General features: G+C 38.3%; 1 long non-coding RNA gene and 1 pseudogene across 2 annotated transcripts in view; one reads left to right on the top strand and one right to left on the bottom strand.

The window, feature by feature from the left end:
* Positions 1 to 355: 355 nt before the first annotated feature.
* LOC146487280 (uncharacterized) lies at positions 356 to 14,249 on the bottom strand (annotated as a pseudogene). Its single transcript, XR_014856912.1, has 31 exons — positions 13,938 to 14,249; positions 13,509 to 13,567; positions 13,167 to 13,385; positions 12,401 to 12,580; positions 11,852 to 12,067; positions 11,432 to 11,531; positions 10,828 to 11,029; positions 10,051 to 10,218; positions 9,485 to 9,874; positions 8,776 to 8,967; positions 8,575 to 8,643; positions 8,019 to 8,104; positions 7,593 to 7,808; positions 7,211 to 7,286; positions 6,801 to 6,985; positions 6,314 to 6,451; positions 6,124 to 6,229; positions 5,889 to 5,995; positions 5,533 to 5,619; positions 5,085 to 5,254; positions 4,906 to 4,985; positions 4,589 to 4,661; positions 4,296 to 4,400; positions 4,135 to 4,191; positions 3,122 to 3,185; positions 2,810 to 2,880; positions 2,434 to 2,479; positions 2,287 to 2,342; positions 2,147 to 2,214; positions 1,775 to 1,992; positions 356 to 1,475 (listed from the first exon to the last, which is right to left on the bottom strand). The product of XR_014856912.1 is annotated as an uncharacterized LOC146487280 (transcript).
* Positions 14,250 to 18,235: 3,986 nt separating this feature from the next.
* The window catches only part of LOC146487281 (uncharacterized), a 14,113-nt gene continuing 12,492 nt past the window's right edge, over positions 18,236 to 19,856 (top strand). Inside the window, exon 1 of the long non-coding RNA XR_014857398.1 lies at positions 18,236 to 18,387. This is a non-coding gene — a long non-coding RNA (uncharacterized LOC146487281). The remainder of the gene's footprint in view (positions 18,388 to 19,856) is intronic.

Consider the following 19,856-nt stretch of genomic DNA (forward strand, 5'->3'; position numbering starts at 1 on the left):
TAAAAAAGCTGCTTTTCATGTAGAAGAGCTGCAATTTTTACAATACAATGATCGGTAAAAGGAACCTCTGCGAAAAAACTATATGGGTAAAATTGCTCTTTCTTACAACGAGGCACATTCCTTATTATCCAAAGTTAGGGAAAATAGGATAGTTACCGCTGTGTGCCCATCGGCAATAGTGGAATCCCAAGTCCCCCTAACACAACGGGGCTAAAACACAGGATTAAACTTATAGTGCATAGAAGTGGTATCGACGTTCGCTTAACATTTCCTATGGCTCGCAAAATTCGGCCTTACGTAGAAAGCGGCATTTCTATTAAAAAAACGCAGTCCAGTCCATAGCTTTCCATAAGAGTCCAAAAACGTTTATTGCATTATTACATTTCCTAGCGCGTAGTAATAGCGGAATGTAACAATTTAGTAGTTTTAAAACAATGTTCCTAGCGCTACAGTATTTGTTAGTGGTTACCGGGAAGATATATACGCAGGCTTTCTTTTGTTTAATTATATTGGCGTAAATCATATCGAGGTCGCTACCTTTCGTTCAGTGTTCCTTTATTAAAATAATGAACTGTTTTCGATTGTGATTTACTTAAATGATTTTGTTACATAGCATTTTGCCTTCGTTTAAGTTCTCTCTTGTAATCATGTTTGGTCCATTTTCAGTTACAATTTCTTGTGTAAAAAATATTAGCAACAATGACATGCGTTTGTTATAGCTCGTAGCAAATTACTGCGTCTATGGATAACAAAGGGCCTCTTTCTTTTAACGTCACCTTTCGTTTAATCTTCATAGAGCAAGTGGGTGTACAGGTTTTTGAATTGAGTTAATACATTCATGTTTTTCTATTATTTATTAATGAATTGAGTCGATCGCCTTATTGATGTCTTCCCTAGAAATCGTTCTTAAGTCACATCCATCTGCGATCACGCCAAAAGAATTCGATATCAATCTCCCATCCATATTTTCCTTTGAAAGTTCAAACAATCTATCACAGAGTCCTGCGTTCCACCCCTTTCTGAAGTCCGGTGTGGTATTCTTGGCAATAACTTCTGATAGCTCCTCTGGTGACACATCTGTTTTGAAGCCATGCGTCTCGAGCTTTCGCTTGAACACTTCAGCAAGCTCTTCACATGTGTAGTCTTCGAAGCAGAAAATGGATCGTATCCTGCGCTTAAATCCTGGGTTTAACTTGAGGAAGTCCTCCATTTCTGCTGGGTAGCCGGCAAGATCATGACCGGATTTCCCCCGAGCATCGATTCCATCAAGGTGTCCAAAGCCTCTTTCCCGTAGTCCTTCTCTGAATCTACTTTAAGTCTGTACGCCTCGTCTACAAACAATACCCCATCCCTAGCTCGCTCAATACACGCCTTGGTTTGAACCGCTGTTTCCCCCAGATATCTTCCAACGAGATCAGGCCGCTGCACTTCGATGAGCTTTGCTTTTTTTATTATGCCAACATCTTTGAGGATACCTTCAAAAAAGTAAAGTACAAAAATACTTTCAATCTGTGTTCTCTGATATTTTTTTTTTATCTACAGTGTTCTTCCCCTGTTGCATCCACCGTTAAAAATGCTAATAAGGCATCAAAGAAAAATCATGCGGAGTACTTTCTCTCGTTTCTGCTGGTTAGATCGCTAAGCAGCTTTTACCCAGTTAAGCATCAAATCCATTGATATTATGCATCTTTACTTTCTTAACAACTTCGCCAAGATCACTGATTCTGTGCTCTAAAACTATTAATGTATTTCCTTCGGTTATTCAATCACTAACCTGCCATCAATCTTGCTATCGTTGTTTTCCCAGTTCCAGGATTTCCCGAATGAATGGTTGGTGGTCACCATTTGTGTGGAAGAGATTTCCAGATTCTGCTCTCTTCCTATCCAAAAGGACACTTTTCGTCCACTTTAGGATCTGCTCTTTTAGTTTGGCCATACCTACTATTTCCTCCAACCGTTCAGAGACTTTCTCAGCTAAGTTTACCTGCCTCCCTGGAAAAGTAAATAACATGGCTATTTTCCTCATTTTTTCTGAGTTTTGAATTTTATCCAGCGTGAATATTTCTGTTAAGGCGCTGGGTAATTAACAGTTCTAAGTGATCGGGAAAATAGTCGCGTTTATCAATTACTAAGTTTATGTTCTTACCTTTTTGATTATCCTCTTTCGTAGCAAAGTCGTCGTCAGAAGAATCAAATGTCTCCGGGGAAGGATTGCTACGAAAATACGCAGTAAGTTAGAAATCACGTCATTTCATTTTCCTAGAACCAATTTGGTTGTAAACTTACCTCAGATACCTCTGTCTAAACAGCCTTCCCCTTTCCTCTTTACTCAGTGCTCGTTTCTGTAGATGAGAAATTTCAAAGGGTTAAAATGTCTTTTAATTCTCGTCCTCACTACCCCTCACTGTTCGCACTTTTAAGTTTTTAAAATACCTTTTTGACACCAGTTGAGGGCAGTTTTCTTTTCTTTGATTCCGACCTGCAAGTAAGTGGAAAATAGAGCATCATACTTTTTCTTCTGTACCTGCCAATGATATGCACTCTGTGGGAGTTCGTTTGCAACAGGACTTCTTTTGAACGTTCAACGGCCATCAGTCTGTTCTTTATTTTTTTTTTTCAATAATAATTAGTCCAGCAGTCCATTGAATGTGAAAAGGATTAATTGTTTTAAAACCCACTAATTAAAGAAACCCTATTTAGTTACATTTGCTTTATGAAGCTCCGTTTCAATTATATTAGCAATTTAATTACCATGCAAGTTACACAATTAACAGCAGCGGGTGTTTACAGTAGGTAATTAAGTACTTACCTATTGCAGTCACTGATGGTATCATCATATGCGTGAGAGTAGTCCGTTGATAGATGAGGACCGAATTTAACCTATGGGTGACATATTTCAACTAGTTATCACTTGTATAAACATATCGTACATTATTAATCAAGCGGTAAATAATGTTTTCTTTATTGCGTGTAATGATCTCACGGCTGGTGAAACTTTCAGTGTGGAGACTGTAGAATACTGTGATACTTAACAACTTAATTTCTGTATTATTTTCTTCCAAATGGAATGATTGTTTGCAAGAAAGGTAGTCATTGCTATTAAAAAAAAAGTAATGGTTACCTCCGTGTCGTCTGACACGTTTTGTGGGTCAGGATCGTCAAAGTAAGGAACTGGGGTAGAATGCCTGTAAATTCAAAGCACATCGATTTAAGTGTTACGTGTTTCGCTTAAGGCCATATGCCGTATCATTATCAAAAAGAAGTCGTTATCACAAGCCCAAATTCTCGTCACACAAACGCTAATCCTTGCTCAGTCCTTATTTAAAACACAGCTTTGCACTAATGTAGTGCGCAATGCTTTAAAAAAAAATTCAATATCCCAAACAGATCTCCTTGCTTTCTTGTTATTCATTTTAATACTCTGATTTCTACGTGGGCATGTTCCCTCCCGATAGCGTGGCTATATAAATCACATTCAAGCCGCACTTCCTTGATTCGCTCCGAAGAAGGGCGAACGATCGAAACGTCAGTACCTCAATCTCTTGCACTAGGGGAGCTCAATAACCTTATTATTTTTTTTTTGGTAAAACCAATCATTCTTTATAACTCCCCACCTACGCAGCAGTACACTTTGTTATTCCACGCGAGTGACTTTCAAAGAACGACCACAAATGAGCGGTCAGTGTTACGTTTCCGCTCCCTGCCCGCATCAGGCTTTTAATAAACTACTTTCCCGGTATCAGCCTTGTTTTTATGCAGTGATGTTATTTGGATATTCTTTGGGATATATATTTACAAACAACATTTTCGTTGGCTATGACAACTCTACTTATGCGTTTGCATGAATTTCCGATTTACAGAGCTTAACAATTTTCTATGTGGCTTTAATATTTCATGCTGTCGATTTTTTTTTCTAAGGACGATATTCTCAATTGCTGTTTTGTCTTCGACCTGTCTTGAGGAAAAAAAAACACCCTACATAGGAAATGGCAGTCCAACTTTCTTCCTTTTTTTCAAGACAAGCACACAATGCATAGCCAACTTGGGTGTTCCTGCTTGTTGCGTGATTTTCCGCTATCTCCCCCCCCCCCCCCCCTTTTTTTTTTTTTTGCCCTCACGTTATGACTGGCTCACCTCACATAGGGCTCTCTCCTTTCACTATCCTCTGAGTCGCTTAACATTCGTTTAGTTCTAAACAAAAACATTCGGAAATTCATCAGTGCAAAACATTACTACCACCTGAAATACAATATTACACAATAGATATATTTATCAATTCCCCGTGCAATTGTTACCTTTTCTTGGACACAGCATTATCGGATCTCTTCTGTTGATTTCTCCTTTTGCCAAGCTTTCTCCGCTTGGTTTTTGAAGCATGTTCCTGCAGATTCTCAGCTGGTCTGATAGTAATGCAACAACAACATAAAAATAGAGCAATATATCGATCAACTTATTGACGATGCACAATTCAGTTTATCAAATGGTGAATCAACCTGTCAGTGCACCAAGCTCTCGACCATTTAGGTGGCTTTGAGTTGAAAACAGAAGAAAAGCATAACTATTGTGTTTTCTTTCGTCTGTTACTTACCTGGAATCAATTTGTTGTCCAGGGAGGATAACAACTTCTCCTAATTTGTCTTCAGGCGCGTAGAAAAGTACATCTTTCAAACTGTGTTAAGGAAATTCTTTTCTTGCAACAACATCGAAAAGAGACGATTTCCAGTAACAAAGTAGCTAAAATGTATTTCCTTGAGATTACCATTGTTATCACTATGTTGGTTATCACCATTACAACTAGAATTAGTACCATAAGTCTGTCATCATGCCAATTCAGCATAATTTTCATTATCGTCATTAACCAGAAAATTTCATCGACTTTTCCCACTCGCATGCAACAAAAGATACACGCTGTTGAATTCAGAAAATCCTTCACTTCACTATGGTAGGAGAGGACGATTGGCTTGCGATCATCATCGAATTTCAACCTGAGTTAAAAAACGAAATAACAATAACGTGAGTTGAATTTTTCCTTAACTGTCTGAGTTCTAACCACATCTCAGTCCACACAAATGGTGACCACCAACCATTCATTCGATGTTCCTGTAGTCCTCACAAGACTGGTGTAATGTCCTTGTTCGTAACTTATTGCTCCCCACAGCACTAAATTCTTTCCGGTAGTTCCTTGCATGGGCATCAACTCCCCGGGATTCGAAAAAAAAAATTCTGCAACAGTCAGCGGTACTTGCACTTCGGCCTAAGACGAAAGAAAAGTATATCATTGTATTAATATTCTGAATTACCTGCCGTTGACTATTTTTTGAGAAAGGGATTTGGATTTAGGGGGGGGGGGGGGTGGGTTGAATGCCGCATTTACCACTTAAAACACATTCCCCTTCTTTAAGGAAGACAGAAAAACTGATTATCTACAAAAGGCATACATATTCGGTCTTGAAGTATCATGAACATAACGATATGTGGAGTGGTATTTGTGATAACAACTAAAATCAACCACAACATATGGTTTTTACTCACTCTCGAATCTCCTGTCCGGTTCAGGCACAAAGCAAGGACATTGGCAAAGCGTCTATATCTTAAAATTCGTCGCTGGATGTCTCCATTCTATAGTAGATAAACATTAAAGATAGTCTGATTCCGAAATGTGAATATCGTTGATGAAGATGGTATAATTAAAGTAAATTCAGAACGTAATTTGACAATTTAAGGTGATATTTAGTTTTAGATTATTTTTAAGGGATTTTTTTCACAATTTCCTTCCTTTTTCTTATCCACCAATATGCCTCCATTGTTACATTATCCGATTGATCTGTCTTATTCAGGAATGACAACTGCTTTAACATTTGCACAGAATACTTATAATTTCGCTGTACCTTGTCATCGCCTCCTTCTGAGTGTATGTGTCCTAACAAAAGTTCCAGCGACTCGCCTTGTTTCCAGTCAGTTGGCACGGAGAGATATGCGCAAGGAATATCAATATATAGTCAAGGAAAAACAACACTTCTCTGCAAACACAGGATGGTTGTCATACAACTTTTACTTCCTTAACGTTATCAGCTTTCCTCGTTTAGCTTTAGAATGTTTATATTTTGTCAAAAAGTTGGATACTATTGCAAAATATATCCATCTGAGTATCTGGATCAACCTTGCTAACAAGGCTATAGAAAGTGCTCTTCAATAAGGAATACATTGTCTCCAATGGTCCCTCCTGGTCCTGTTGTGGTATATGAAAAGAGAAAATATCAAGCACTGAATTTGTTCTTTTCTCTCAAGTCCGTCAACGAATAAATGTTTTTACCTCCACTTCTAACTCCAACTTTTCTAGCAAAGCCTGGTAAAATTCCATCGTGTCATTCCACCACCCGACTCCTCGATCACTCTTGTCCCAATCAATAGAAGTCAAAAGCTCTGACACACTGCATTCATATTCTTCTTTCTGCAAGAAATTACATGGCAGAGTAAAAACTGTTCACAGTTTTAACTAACCCAAGTAAGGGATGTTCTCCGAAACTGTTTCGAAACAGCTATTTCTTTGAGAATGATGTATTATTTAATCTATGGTCCCTCGGGAAACTAATCAGTTTTGTTTTCCCTCGACTTCTGATGTTTCCCTCTACTTCGTCTTGGCAAACATCAGGACTCTCGGGAAAACAGAACTAACTGTTTCCCTCAGGACCATACATTAAGTGTACAATGATGTATGATTCAGTAATGACAGAGGCAAACTCGGAAAAAGAAATTCCGAGTGCTCCTATTTTCAACTTTTTGTTTTTGACGACACGTACCACGAAATTCTTGGTGTGAGTATTGGAAGCAATATCAAACATCTTAGCTGTTGCTCTCATCGTGACACAGTCCGCAGGTATAGCGTCTGACGCGTATTTCCTTTTCAGCTCCTCTATAAAGCTGACATGTTGTAGTACCGAGAACAGACAGTTCATATAACAGTTGCTTCCAATGTTAATAAAGCCTGGAAAAAAAATGATAACATGTCGAGGTCAATTGCGGGTTTAAGGTACAGGTTTTTGCGGGTTTAACGTACAGGTGTCCGTATCAGTTTTGTTTGAGAGTTTACGAGAAATAGGCACAAGAGACTTGTTGCAATTATAACAGTGTGATACTCATGTTCTGGTACGCTGTATGAAGAACAAAGGTTGCAATTATTTGTACGTAGTCACTATCATCTTCCTCTCACCTGTTGATTTTGCCTGTACACTTTCCTCTTCCTCTTTCGCCGACTTCTGGGAATCCTTAGATGTTTTCAGTCTCTCCTATTATGTGATTTGTTGTCAAATGAAGAAAATATGCACTTTAGATTAAGCTTTACCAAGCGACAGTCCTGATACCATAAAAAAGAAAACCTTAAAGCATCAATTACCTCCTTTGTACAATCACTGGTTGATGTGGATGTGGAAACATTGATTTTGTTTCAAAGGACGTAGGTCATTAGACATAAACGTTAACTATTCGTTTCAGAATAAAGCCTTTTCGATAAGCTTAGGAGAAAGTGTACTGTCATACAGCTGCAAGATACACCTGTTCTGTTTGTTTTTTCTTTACTTTTAAGTTGAACTCACCAGGTATTTATTAAAGAAGCAAATGTGGTCGAAGCACTTGCAGTCAACTGTGCATGGTTGATTTGCTTGTCTACAACGGCACTTGAAACTGTTACAGGGTTTATTCTTGTGGCAGCTGCAAGGCCCTCCAGTCGTCCGGCTAGTCGATTTCTTTCCAGTCATCGACTGGAGCTGAATAGCACCTCTTAAACTCAGCTCACTTTTTCTGCTGTCAGACTGCAGAACAAAAAATCCAGTGTTTTAAAAGATTATTTTGCCTTCATAGCATAACTGCTTCGCTACTTGCAACTGCCCTTATTTTCCTTTAACGAGGGGGCAATTGAGATGCTGTTGTTGTTGTTGTATAACAACTGTGTTTACTTTTGTCGTGACGGTTACTCCAACAAAATCACGGTAACCAACGAATTTCTAAAAATGGTGTCATACCTTGTTTGTGGAGACTTTGTCCTTTGAGGTTTCTCTTTCCATTGTGTGAACTGCGTTCTTAAAACCATTTGTTGTGTCATAGTTTGCTGCAAAGTTGATAACGGACTACGTCAGCATACTGCAAATACCGGCTTAAAAGAACCACTTATTTTATACTACTGACTGAACTAGTTTTTACATGTTGGATGAGTGTTAAGAACTCATGCTGGATATGTTCCTAAACAGGTCTTTATTTATAGTTACGCAGTTAATGGCAAATCAAAGTACATCTGAGTGTATCGAGTAAAAACGCTGACAGTATTAATTTTGCATTGCGGCTAATTTTTACCGGACAAAATTATTGGAGCAATAGCGATAAATGGGTCTACGACAGTCTTTTCTGCATATATGTGAATGTTATTATTTGTTGCTAATAGCTGGAAAAATTTGATTCTGCAAGTTCTACTGGGCAGTTTCTTTCTTGAGGGCGAGTAGCCAGTGTATTGTCAATGTTGAAGAATCCAACATCAAAATCTACCATTCCATTAAGAAGAAAGAATTCTATTTTGTCATTAACCTCCAAGCTTTTCTTGGTCTTCCGATGTCACATTACTTGACGAATCACCCCGTCTGAATGATAGGTATTCTGTGTAAACAAACAAAACACACACAAAAATATATACTTAGAAGCCGAACAGGTCTCTGAATTCTTAGAAACCAAAGGTCTCTCTTTAGTGACTAATCACTCTATATTCATTTAGTAATTTAAGTGCATCACCTTGCTCAAAATTGTCCTTGGCTACATTGTCTGCATCATTGTTACACGGGTGCTTGATAACATCATACAGAATGGCATTGAAGCACTCATAGCATACAAGATTGTCACAAGCTTTGCACTTCCATCTAATCCACATCATGACAGCACGATGGCAAACGCTGCAATGACCATGTTGGTTTTGTGGCTTCCAAACTGAAACAATCGATAAATCCATCCATCAACCATTTAGAAAAAAAAACAAACAAAAAAAACATATAAACAGGCAGTAAGTCAATCTGTCAGCCGGTGTATAGGTTATTCCTGACAATCTGTTAACCAGTTGATTAGTATGCCAATCAAGCAAGCAATGAAGTCATTGTAATTACACCCAATTGAGCTTTGGTATCCGAAAAACCAGGCTTACATGACACCCGCCATTGAATATCTTTCTAAACGCCACATACAACTAAATTATTTCTTTCTTTCTTTCCATTCTTCTTTTGGCAAAAAAACATAACAAAAAAAAAACAAACAAACAAACAAAAAAAAAAAAAAAAAACGAGAACCAAAAAAAAAAAAAGAGGAGGAGATGAAGATGCCCAAAATATTTATGGTGTATTTGTTTTGAACGTCACAACCGTCCCCCGCCTCGGCCCAAAAAAACAACAACTTCTGAGCCATGGTGACGTAAATGATCAACAACTAAGTAAAGTAATCAAATTACACTCACATTTAGACAGCTGTGAAAGCCTACTGTCGGTTTTCTGTTTCATGAGATGTGCAAAGATAATCCTGGGAGCGAGCCTGTCACAGAGCTCCTCTTGAAGTCCTCTGATCATGGGAATGGACGGTATTTTCAGTTCAGAAAGGAACCCTTTGCAAGACGGATGAAGTGCACGGCAACTGTCGATATCCAGATCCCTTCGGTTTTCCTTGGCAGCTTGCAGAACGAGCAATGCAACAGCCAGGATACATTCTTTTTGCTCCCCGTCTTCTGTCTTTGAAAGACAGTGTCCAACTACTTCCTTTATCCAGTGGAATAGTTCCGTGCATGCTTCTGAAGGTGACGCAATGGACGACTGCAAGAGATCCTGGCTGATGATGTTATTGCTTTCCCCAGCTTCATGATAAAAAGAAAGAAGATGCAAACGAAAGATAGAAGAAAAAAATATAAAATAGATAAAACGCAAGAAGGCTACTTAATCTAAAGTGCCAGACATTGAAAAAAAAAAAAACAACAACAACAACAACAACAACAACAACAAACAATGGAACTGCAATGGAAAATTATTTTACCGCTTAGATAAAACATCAAATTGTAGTCTTGCACACAGTGGGCATAGATTTCAGCAGCAATTACGCGTCGTCGTAAAAACTCTTGTTTCCACTGTGTTATACTTGTCACTTCCGAACCAAAGAAACCTTTCAGTGCTTCTGAACTGTCCTGCTGCTTCCCGTCTTCCACTGTTTTAAAAAATGGCGAATCAGTAGGTAGGTAATTATTAACAAACAATAAATAGGATGCATCCTAACGTACGAAAGTCTCGTGAATTAGTAGCCCCCTGCTACCACTGCCTCCGGCGAAACACGCATTTGCTAAAAAGGGAAGACGGCGATAAATCGCAAAAGCGACCTCAAGGGCTTTACGAATAATAGTCCATAGTTTTGAATGATTTTCTAATCTGAAAGGGTATCATCCACTTGTACCCAAACCTATGAAAAGACTAACGAAATCTTGCTATGTTAAGAAGTATCCTAAGTACTGTTGAGTGACAATAGTCTATTGCTGTGACATGACAACAGACTATTGTTATAAAACAATACTTTGGAGAAAATCTAAATTAGGAGGGGATAGTCAATTGGACCCTGATTTATGACGAGAAAACGAAAAAAATGAAAAACATGACCAACTAAAAGCGGATGCACGCCAAAAAAATTTTTGTCAACATCTCAGGGTATATCTTATGTATTGTGGGTTTATAATGGCACGTAAAACTTGCATTCTGGTTAATACCATGCTAAAATTGTTAATATACAAGAGAATTAAAATTGTAAAAAATATCAACTGATTACCTTTTACGAAATCTCTCCGGGAAAATCGAGTAGATAAGTTTGGTCCGACACCAGTTTCTAGTACGGGTGCTAGTACAAGCTGGTCTTCACTGTCCATGGACATTACTTGCACAAGTAGATTTCTCTGTCCGTGTTTTGGCCTGTCCTCCTTTGGTATTTCAATGAGGCCGATGTCACCAACAGATACGAGCTGTGTTTTTTCCTGGTAAGGAGTAGTTTATGTCAGTATCCCGTACATGACCGAAATAAATTATGGAAAAACTGTAGATACGTAATTCCCTAAACTCTTAAGTTCTGCTTGAAAATTAACTTAAAAATTCCGTAAAATAATTTTCTGCAATTTTGCAAATTTCATAGTCCAAGATAACACTTAGCAGCGTAATAAAGACAAAAAACTGAAGGCTTATACATTTTTTTTTAATTTGTAATAGAAGTACCGTCCAAAGCTTAAAATCCTCGCTTGGTTGTCCTTTCGCTTAACAACAATCCCAAAATCCCCACGTATATTCGCCAAGTTCAAAAAACGTTTTTTATTTTGTGTGTTGGGCTAACGATCAAGAATGTAGGAAAACGATGGAAACATATTGAAAACAGGAGAGCTTACCTTCCCTGAGGTGATGATACTGCCCTCAGCTATCATAGATCCCTTTGTAGCCTGAACTCTTACGGTATCCGCGTCACTGAATAACAGGCCAGCACTTTCCCTACAATAATATGGAGGCATAATTGCGGATCTTTTCTGTGTAGGTGTGGATATGAGCTATTTAAACAGCTATTATTGCACTATTAGGCGTAGGCAAGAATTATATCATTAAAATTGATAATGGAAAAGCGGGTTTTTGAAAGTTCCAGACAGGGTATATGATATTGAAATTTTGATGGCCGCCTTAATCAAACATTGCATTGCATTATTTTTTGAATACATGAACGATGAAATGTAAAGGGGGAAATAGCGCTCCCAGGGAAACGTTTTGGTAAAACATGCAGTGTAAAGCGTATGCCTTATGGGTCACAATGCACTTACTCTGTGAAATCAGGTCCGTCGTCTTCATCTACAGCTATTGCTTCTTCTTCTTCTTCTTCTTCTTCTTCTTCTTCTTCTTCGTCTTCGTCCTCGGCGGTGATGTCACGAAAGTCCATGTTGATCTTCTGCTGTAACCGTCTTTGACGATTACCAGCGGTCCAAACATCAACAGGCGCAAGACTTTGACCAAAGGACGACAACGCCTCGTGCCTACGGCTAGCAATGAAAGAAAAACTGACATTTTTGCTATTTTTTAAAATGGGATCATCCGGCAAATCGTGGTAGAAATTTTATCATTACCCTCTTATTTAAAGTCAAAACTTTTAAGAAAACGACAAAACATTTTTGTTTATAAAACATGTTTCGACAGAGAAATGTTTTGCCGTTTTCTTAACGCTTTTGACTTGCCTGCTAGTATCAAGACCCTCATTTAAAGTCAAAGTGAAATTGGTATTGTCCGCCTCTTTTATCAACCTAGTTCGAACAAGGATGTCGCAAGGAAATAGTCATTGAAATTCGATATGTTAATAAATTAAACTGAGTACTTACGTGTTGTAGTCAAATAGACATATCTTAAGAGCCAACTCTACCGAATAGTCCGGGAATTCATCCAGTTTCGCTGCCAGCATCTGCTTTAGCGACTGGATTACTCGTTCGAATCGTCCACCTGTCCAAGGACTTCGAGGCTTGGCCAATTTGACTTCCACTTCAAATTTCTTCATCAGACTCCTAGCAGGAAAAACAGAACACAGGAACTTCCCATAACTCGTTCCTTTATAATAAACACCTGTTGTTAATGTAATTTGCAAGGGACATTTGTTGCCCCTGGACTGCAATGCTATTGTACATCTTTTCGAGTTTATCTGTGCGTATTTCTTATCAACCAGCGATGAAAAAGCGTTCACAGATTATTGCACATTGCTACTGACGATGGGCGTGGTTATCCCAGGTACAGTCTGGACATTACAGAGTTAGAATGTCGTGTTGTTTGCCTGTTTGTGTGTTGTAAATATTGTTTGAGTTCCATTGGTTTGGAAAACTTGCTTATACATAAAAGTTAAGTACTGACTAAAGAATATCCTTTACGTTTTGCGGCGTAAAGTGCACTTCCTGTTTTTTAAATGGGTCCGTGGATCTCCGCTAATACTTGAATCTAATTGCTACCCTGCGCGGTCCACAGTGGGGTTTTAGATTGTGTTTCCCTTTCCCACAATATAAACGTTAATGCTGTCCGGCTTCGCAATTGATATCCAATCATTCAGAGTAACCAATACTTCACCACCCCGGGCACCAAAAAAATGAAAGACGTACGTACCTTGCGACTTGTCCCACGAACTGTCTTCCGTTATCTGACTGGATTGCATTTGGCACCAATCCTAAGCCTAAGCATAGGTCATACAACTGAAAAGCTATTTCTTCTGCAGTAGAATTTGGGAGAATCTTGGCCCACGCAAAACTGGGGATGGAATGGCAAAAATAATGGCATGATGAATAACTGTGCGAAAACGAACAAAGCAGAAAGTGAAATGTGCAAATTTTTCAGATAAAATGTAAGCTACTTTATTACCGTGAAAAATAATCTTCCATAACCAATAAGATGTGCTTTTCATTTCGCTGATCACGGCTGTCTGTGTACTCCGTTAGGTCAATACCCAACCTTTCGAAAACACCATACACACATATTGGTCTGTTATGAACTTGCTTGGCTAGAATAGTCTGACAAAGTAAACAAATATAATGATAATTAGCGATTCACACACTGTAGGTGAAAATATCCCTAGCGAAATGGTCAGATCTTTGGAAGAAAGGCGTAAAACGGATCATGCTTGATAATAATAGTTGATAATATCCGGCAATTAAATTTTTAATTGCTTGTCACTTAACACAACAAGATGCAGTTACCTTATGCGTTCGACACCACTGGCAATTGCTGATATACTGACGCAAGATACTGGAACTGACTTTAGAATAAATTTGTCTCATCTGAAAAGATGGTACAAAAAGGAAGAAGAAAAAACGTTTGTATGCAACTTAGCCCGAACCACGCGTTTATATAACAAAAGTGAGTGCAAGATGATTGACTTACCTCGTAATAACATTTTATGTAACCTAAATGGTTCTTTTTGTCGTGATGGTCCTGCAAAAGTCTATCGTACTCGTCAAGACAAATAACACGTTTTTTGACAAAAACAGACTTGCCACCAGCGGCGACTTTCTCTCCCTTTTCTAATTTCGACAAGAATTGTTTTCCATTAACATCGAGCACGTCATATCTTGATGCCTTTCTGATGAAGTTCTTTCGATGACTTTCTAATTTAAAATCCAAGGGTTGCTCGTCTTTAGAATTGTGTTCATCGACGTATTTCCGTAAAGCATCAGCGTCCCAGTCAACTGACATTCCAGAGTTATGATTAACAAGGTAATATAGGAAAGCGTCGTATGCATTGCGTGAAACCACTGTAACATAGAAATAAAACCAAAAAAAGACAAAGAGAGAGAGAGAGAGAGAGAGAGAGAGAGAGAGAGAGAGAGAGAGAGAGAGAGAGAGAGAGAGAGAGAGAGAGAGAGAGAGAGAGAGAGAGAGAGAGAGAGAGAGAGAGAGAGAGAGAGAGAGAGAGAGAGAGAGAGAGAGAGAGAGAGAGAGAGAGAGAGAGAGAGAGACAATTAGCAACCTGGATAATATTTTTAACGGAATATCGATATAGGACACTGTTAATTAAAAAAAATATATATACTCACTCGTGTATTTCCGTGCTTCACCGCAAAACAAAACTGATGTTCTGAAAAGTTGGCTTTAGGACATTACAGAAAAAGATGCGTGCGGCTTTGAAAGTTGAGCTTCACCATCTGTTACAAACTGCAAAACCCGACTATTTTTCATTTTAGGTCACTTCAATATATGGCCGAAAAACCCTGAAGCCCACGTGCTCGGCAACATCCTGCCTCTCTTTCACCGACCAATTGCGAAGTTTTGTACGATATTACGTCAATCGGTTGGTTTCCGCGACTGATAAGCAGTTATGAGAGGGTGTAGCTGCGTATGAACCCGCAACTCCTTGCAGTAATTTAAAGCTGCAAACACGTAACTTGCTCACCTATTAAGATAACATGACGAACACTGAATGACATTGTGCAATGACTCTTCAATACAAGCTGTTTAATTTGCAACGTTTTACGTAAGGTAGTGCTTCCATTTTTCCGCTCTATGGCGATATGTTGGACGATGTTGCGAGACTGTTACGTTAAGGTATTTGTTGCGCTACATGTTGCGTCGGTCGGTTTAATGATGACAAATAGCGAAACAGAAGCGTCTGGTGGCCTTGAAAGGTGGCACGGAGGGGGAGGAAGGGGGAAAGTAGTTAAAGGGGCTGCTGTTATCATTAAACCGAGAACAAATTGAAGACAGCAACCGTATTTTCTAACGTCTTGAGATGTGGCGATCATTAATAGTTTATTACGAAACCCACGAGTTGCCTAAAACAATTAGTGACCGAGACTGATCTTATCTATAATTTTCGCGCTTATCGATGACGTCTGTGCAAGAAATTAAATAAACGTTTCTTAATTATTTCTCTATACTTATCGAGAAAAGCAATGTAATGAGCGTGGGGCGAACAGAGGAAACCCCAGAGTGGCAGATAGTGTGTGAAACAATGACCTTTTGTTTACCTAACTTTCTTCGCTAATCGACTGAGCATCTAGCAACGTGGCGCGGTTAGCAAATAACTATGTTATCATTTTACAAGTTTGAAGGCAGTACACAACATTGTGGTGATCCATTAGCCGTAAGAAAGAGGTTCTGTGGTGGTATTCTTCCACAAATATCGACGTATATGAATAACGATTATATGTGATAGTTACATTTTGTACCAAAAAAACCTAAGATATTTTAGCTAGATCTAAACGAAATTAAAGCAGCTGGACCATTCCTTGTCAAACCTAACTGTACATAAACGGTACAGTAACATTAGGGAATGTTCGTAGGTTCCTACAAAATTAAACATGTTTGTGAATAGAATTGTATGAAGGTAGTGATAATGTACGAAATGTCTCACAAACCCTTGCTTGAATCGCTAAGAAGTTATAGCGTAAAAAAGCAGCTCTTTTACAAAATATGCAATTGTAAGAAAACAGCAATTTTACAATTATGTAATTGTAAAAAAACAGTCTTTTTACAAAAATATATATTTGCAAAAAAGCAGTACTTTTACAAATATATATTTTTGTGAAAAGGCTTTTTTGGCGTAAAAAAGCAGCACTTTTACAAATATATATTTCTGTAAAAAAGCAGGTTTTTTAAAATTATATAACTGTAAAAAAGCAGCTTTTTTACATAAAACGCTGTTTTTGTTTGAAAAGCTGATTTTTTTACAAAGATAAAAAGCAGTCTTATTTACGGTAATGTTGTTTTTACGTGATCATTAGTTTAATTAAAAAACCTACGAGTTGCCTAAAATAATTTTTGACCGAGACTGACCTTATCTATGTTTTTCGCGCTTAGCGATGACATCTGTGCAAGAAATTAAATAATATTTTCGTAATTATCCGACTGGTCTGCGATGTTTTTCTATAATCTTCGTCGTCGGGGACTCCAGTTTATAATGCGTATAAATAATGCAATTTATGCTAGCAAAAGCCGCCGAAAAAAAGAAAGAAAAAAGAACGTACGCCTTTTAGAGAGCTAAAACGTTGGGAAATTGTAGCGCTAGGATACAGACGTGAATTGCACATTTCCTGCATGTTTACAATCTGGAATGAACTGTTAGTAAGTGCTCTGTGCTGTTCACTTATTTACGACTACGAATTGTAATTACTGGGTATGTTGCGCTGCTTTTAAGGCTATCATAAGCAAATAATTTTGCATATTGCACCGTGGTCTTATAAAGCTGTCTTGAACGTGTTCTGCTCCTTTACATTGTCTATGCGCTGCAAGGAAGCGGTATTGCATTCATCAATGGCTAGGGACTGCACATTCCTACTGCAAATGATGTAGATTATCACAATAAACTTTATTTTTTATTTAACTATGGTATGTACTTTTACTTGTAATGAGCGTTATTTCTGACTCTGTACTTATCGAGGACAGCAATGTCATGAGCGTGGGCCGAACAGAAGCTGACAGAGGAAACCACTGAGTGGCAGACAGTGTGTGAACCCATGACCTTTTGTTTACCTATCCTAGCTAATCGACTGTGCTTCTAGTATAATCTTGGCGCAGTTAACCAAAGCTATGTATTTCTTTTACCCATTTGAAGGCAGTAACAACAATTTTGGTAATCCATTCGCCGTAAAAAAGCGCTTCACGGTATTCTTCCACACATATCGACGTCTATGAATAACAATTATATCTGATCATGTTTACTGCTAATTAATTAGGCCGTCATAGCGTGCATCAAATATTCAACTCAACTTTTTTAAACATTTTGAGACTATTGCGCTTGGATCAAGACTAAGATTATTGTTTGAATAAGTCTAACATTTTGTACTAAAGAAACAAAAAATATTTGGCAAGATCTAAAGGAAATTATAGCAGCCGGACCATTCCTTGTGAAACCTGAACTGTACACTGAAATGGTCCGTTAACATTCAAGAAATGTTCCTAGGTTCCTAGAAATTAAACATGTTTCTAAAAAAATAATAGTATGAAGGCAGTGAAATGTCCGAAATGTGTCGCAAACTCTGGCTTGAATCGCTAAGAAGTTATAGTGTGTGGACCGTTTTTTTACAATAATATAATTGTAAAAAGGTAGCTTTTTTACAAAATATATATTTGTAAAAAAGCAGTATTTTTACATTACCGTTTTTAAATAAAACATGTTTCGAAAAAAATCGTATGAAGGTAGTGAAATGTCCGTAATGCCTCGCAAACTCTCTTGCTTGAATCGCTAAGAAGTTATAGTGTTCGGACCGTTTTTTTACAAATATATATCTTGTAAAAAAGCAGCTTTTTTACAAAATATATATTTGTAAAAAAGCAGCATTTTTACAGTACCGTTTTTTTACGCCACATATATATATATATAAATATATTTTTCGCTCGAATTCGCGCGGCTTAGCTCCGCTCGGGCCGGCTCGGCCCGACAAATTTATTAACCTCGCTTCGCGAGGAAATATATTTTTCGCTCGAATTCGCGCGGCTTAGCTCCACTCGGGCCGGCTCGGCCCGACAAATTTATTAACCTCGCTACGCTCGGGCCTTCGGCCCTCGCTTCGCGAGGAATAAATATATTTTTCGCTCGAATTCGCGCGGCTTAGCTCCGCTCGGGCCGGCTCGGCCCGACAAATTTATTAACCTCGCTTCGCGAGGAAAAAAGGTTGATTTTCGTCGCAGTAGCACTTTAATTTGGGTCCATCTAAAAGAAACTGTGATCATGTTTTGGGCACGTGAAATAGACGTACTGATCACAACATCACAAGCAAGAAAATTGTGACACAGTGAGTCTCATGACATGACAAATAACACGAACTTTGATCTCACTTCTGCACACATACTTCTAAGTAAATTTTCTTGCTTCGTTTAAAGTTCAGGTAGTACTGTTCAGCTTTAAGAGCAGATGTCTGTAAATATCAACCAGAGGTGTGCAATAGCGAAAAATTCAAAATTCTCAAAAAAATTCACAACATAGCCCACGGTAAACTATTGCAAGAAATACATGTTTTACTTCGATCCGATAATTATTTTTGATGTGAGGCTATGATCTTGAATTCACCGCTCCTGAACCGGGTTTTCGGTGTCTGACACCACATGTTGCGAAGACCTTGTTTTAAAAATCAAACCAGTTTTGTTCCAAACAAAAAACATCCAGTCTGATAAAGTACATAATTATGGACATCATGAATGGTATCTTACTCGTCTGAAGTCAAAATTAAATATTTAGGAGATTTTTCAATATTTACAATTTTTTAAGCGATTTCTCGTGATGCCAAATTGACAAATTTGCGAGGCTAAAATCATCAACTGGTACATGGCGTTGAGGATAAAGATTTACACCACGTGAAAGAGCTTCATTTCTTCTTATAAAATCCGCTTTCAAAACTATGGGCAACACAGAAGGAAATTTTTGAGGCCGCGAATTACTAGTAGTACTTTAGTGAAATTTGAGCTTTTCTGTCACGGCATTCCGTTGCTAAAACTCAGATAAACACAACATGAAAACGTTTCAAGCAACAATGGTTTATTAATTATTGCTACAGGGCACTGCCTGTGCATGGCCTATGCTTGTAAGACTATTTTCCTTGGTTTTCTATCTTTTAGGGGCAGTGTCAAAATATTTTAGCGTTGTTCAAAAGTCGTACACGGGTCAGTTTACGTTGTCAACCGGTCGCAACACTAGTAAATATGGAATAAAATGAAACCAGGACTTCTTTCATTCAATCTTACTTTGAAAAAAATGGAGCAAATAGCTAAGAGTGCTATATAATTCATACCTTTGAGCGGCCACACTGGATGTTTAAGAAATATGGGACATCTATAGGAAACATCGTAACACTTTACTGGCCGTTTTATACATTTGGTCAATCTCGTACCCAGAGTCTTCAGGCTTTTTGGTCAGCGGGGCAACGCCGGGAAGACTCTGGGGACATCGAATTTTATTACCGCAGGATTTCTGCGGTAAAACAATGGAAACCGTTACGGAACAGCCAATCAAAAAAATTGAATTTTTTCGATGTCCCCAGAGTCTTCCCGGCGTTGCCCCGCTGACCAAAAAGCCTGAAGACTCTGGGTACGAGATTGACATTTGGTCACAAAGATTGTGTTACATACATTTCACCGGTAGACCGCTGACCTTGCACTTACGTACGCCCTTGTCCACAGGATAGAAATCGATGTTTCGTCCAGCTAGACCCCAAAGACAATAATCAGTTCAAACTGAGATTACGGTTTTGGGTTATCACAATTTTATCTCCTAAGGAGTGTGAAACCCGGGAAACGATAACTCGCTAAAATGACCTCCAATCAGCAAAAGGAGACAGAGAAACAACAAACGGTACACCGTATAAACAA

The sequence above is a fragment of the Pavona decussata genome, unplaced genomic scaffold (genome assembly GCF_977016875.1).
Source record: "Pavona decussata unplaced genomic scaffold, jaPavDecu1.1 SCAFFOLD_16, whole genome shotgun sequence".
Taxonomy (NCBI): Eukaryota; Metazoa; Cnidaria; class Anthozoa; order Scleractinia; family Agariciidae; genus Pavona; species Pavona decussata.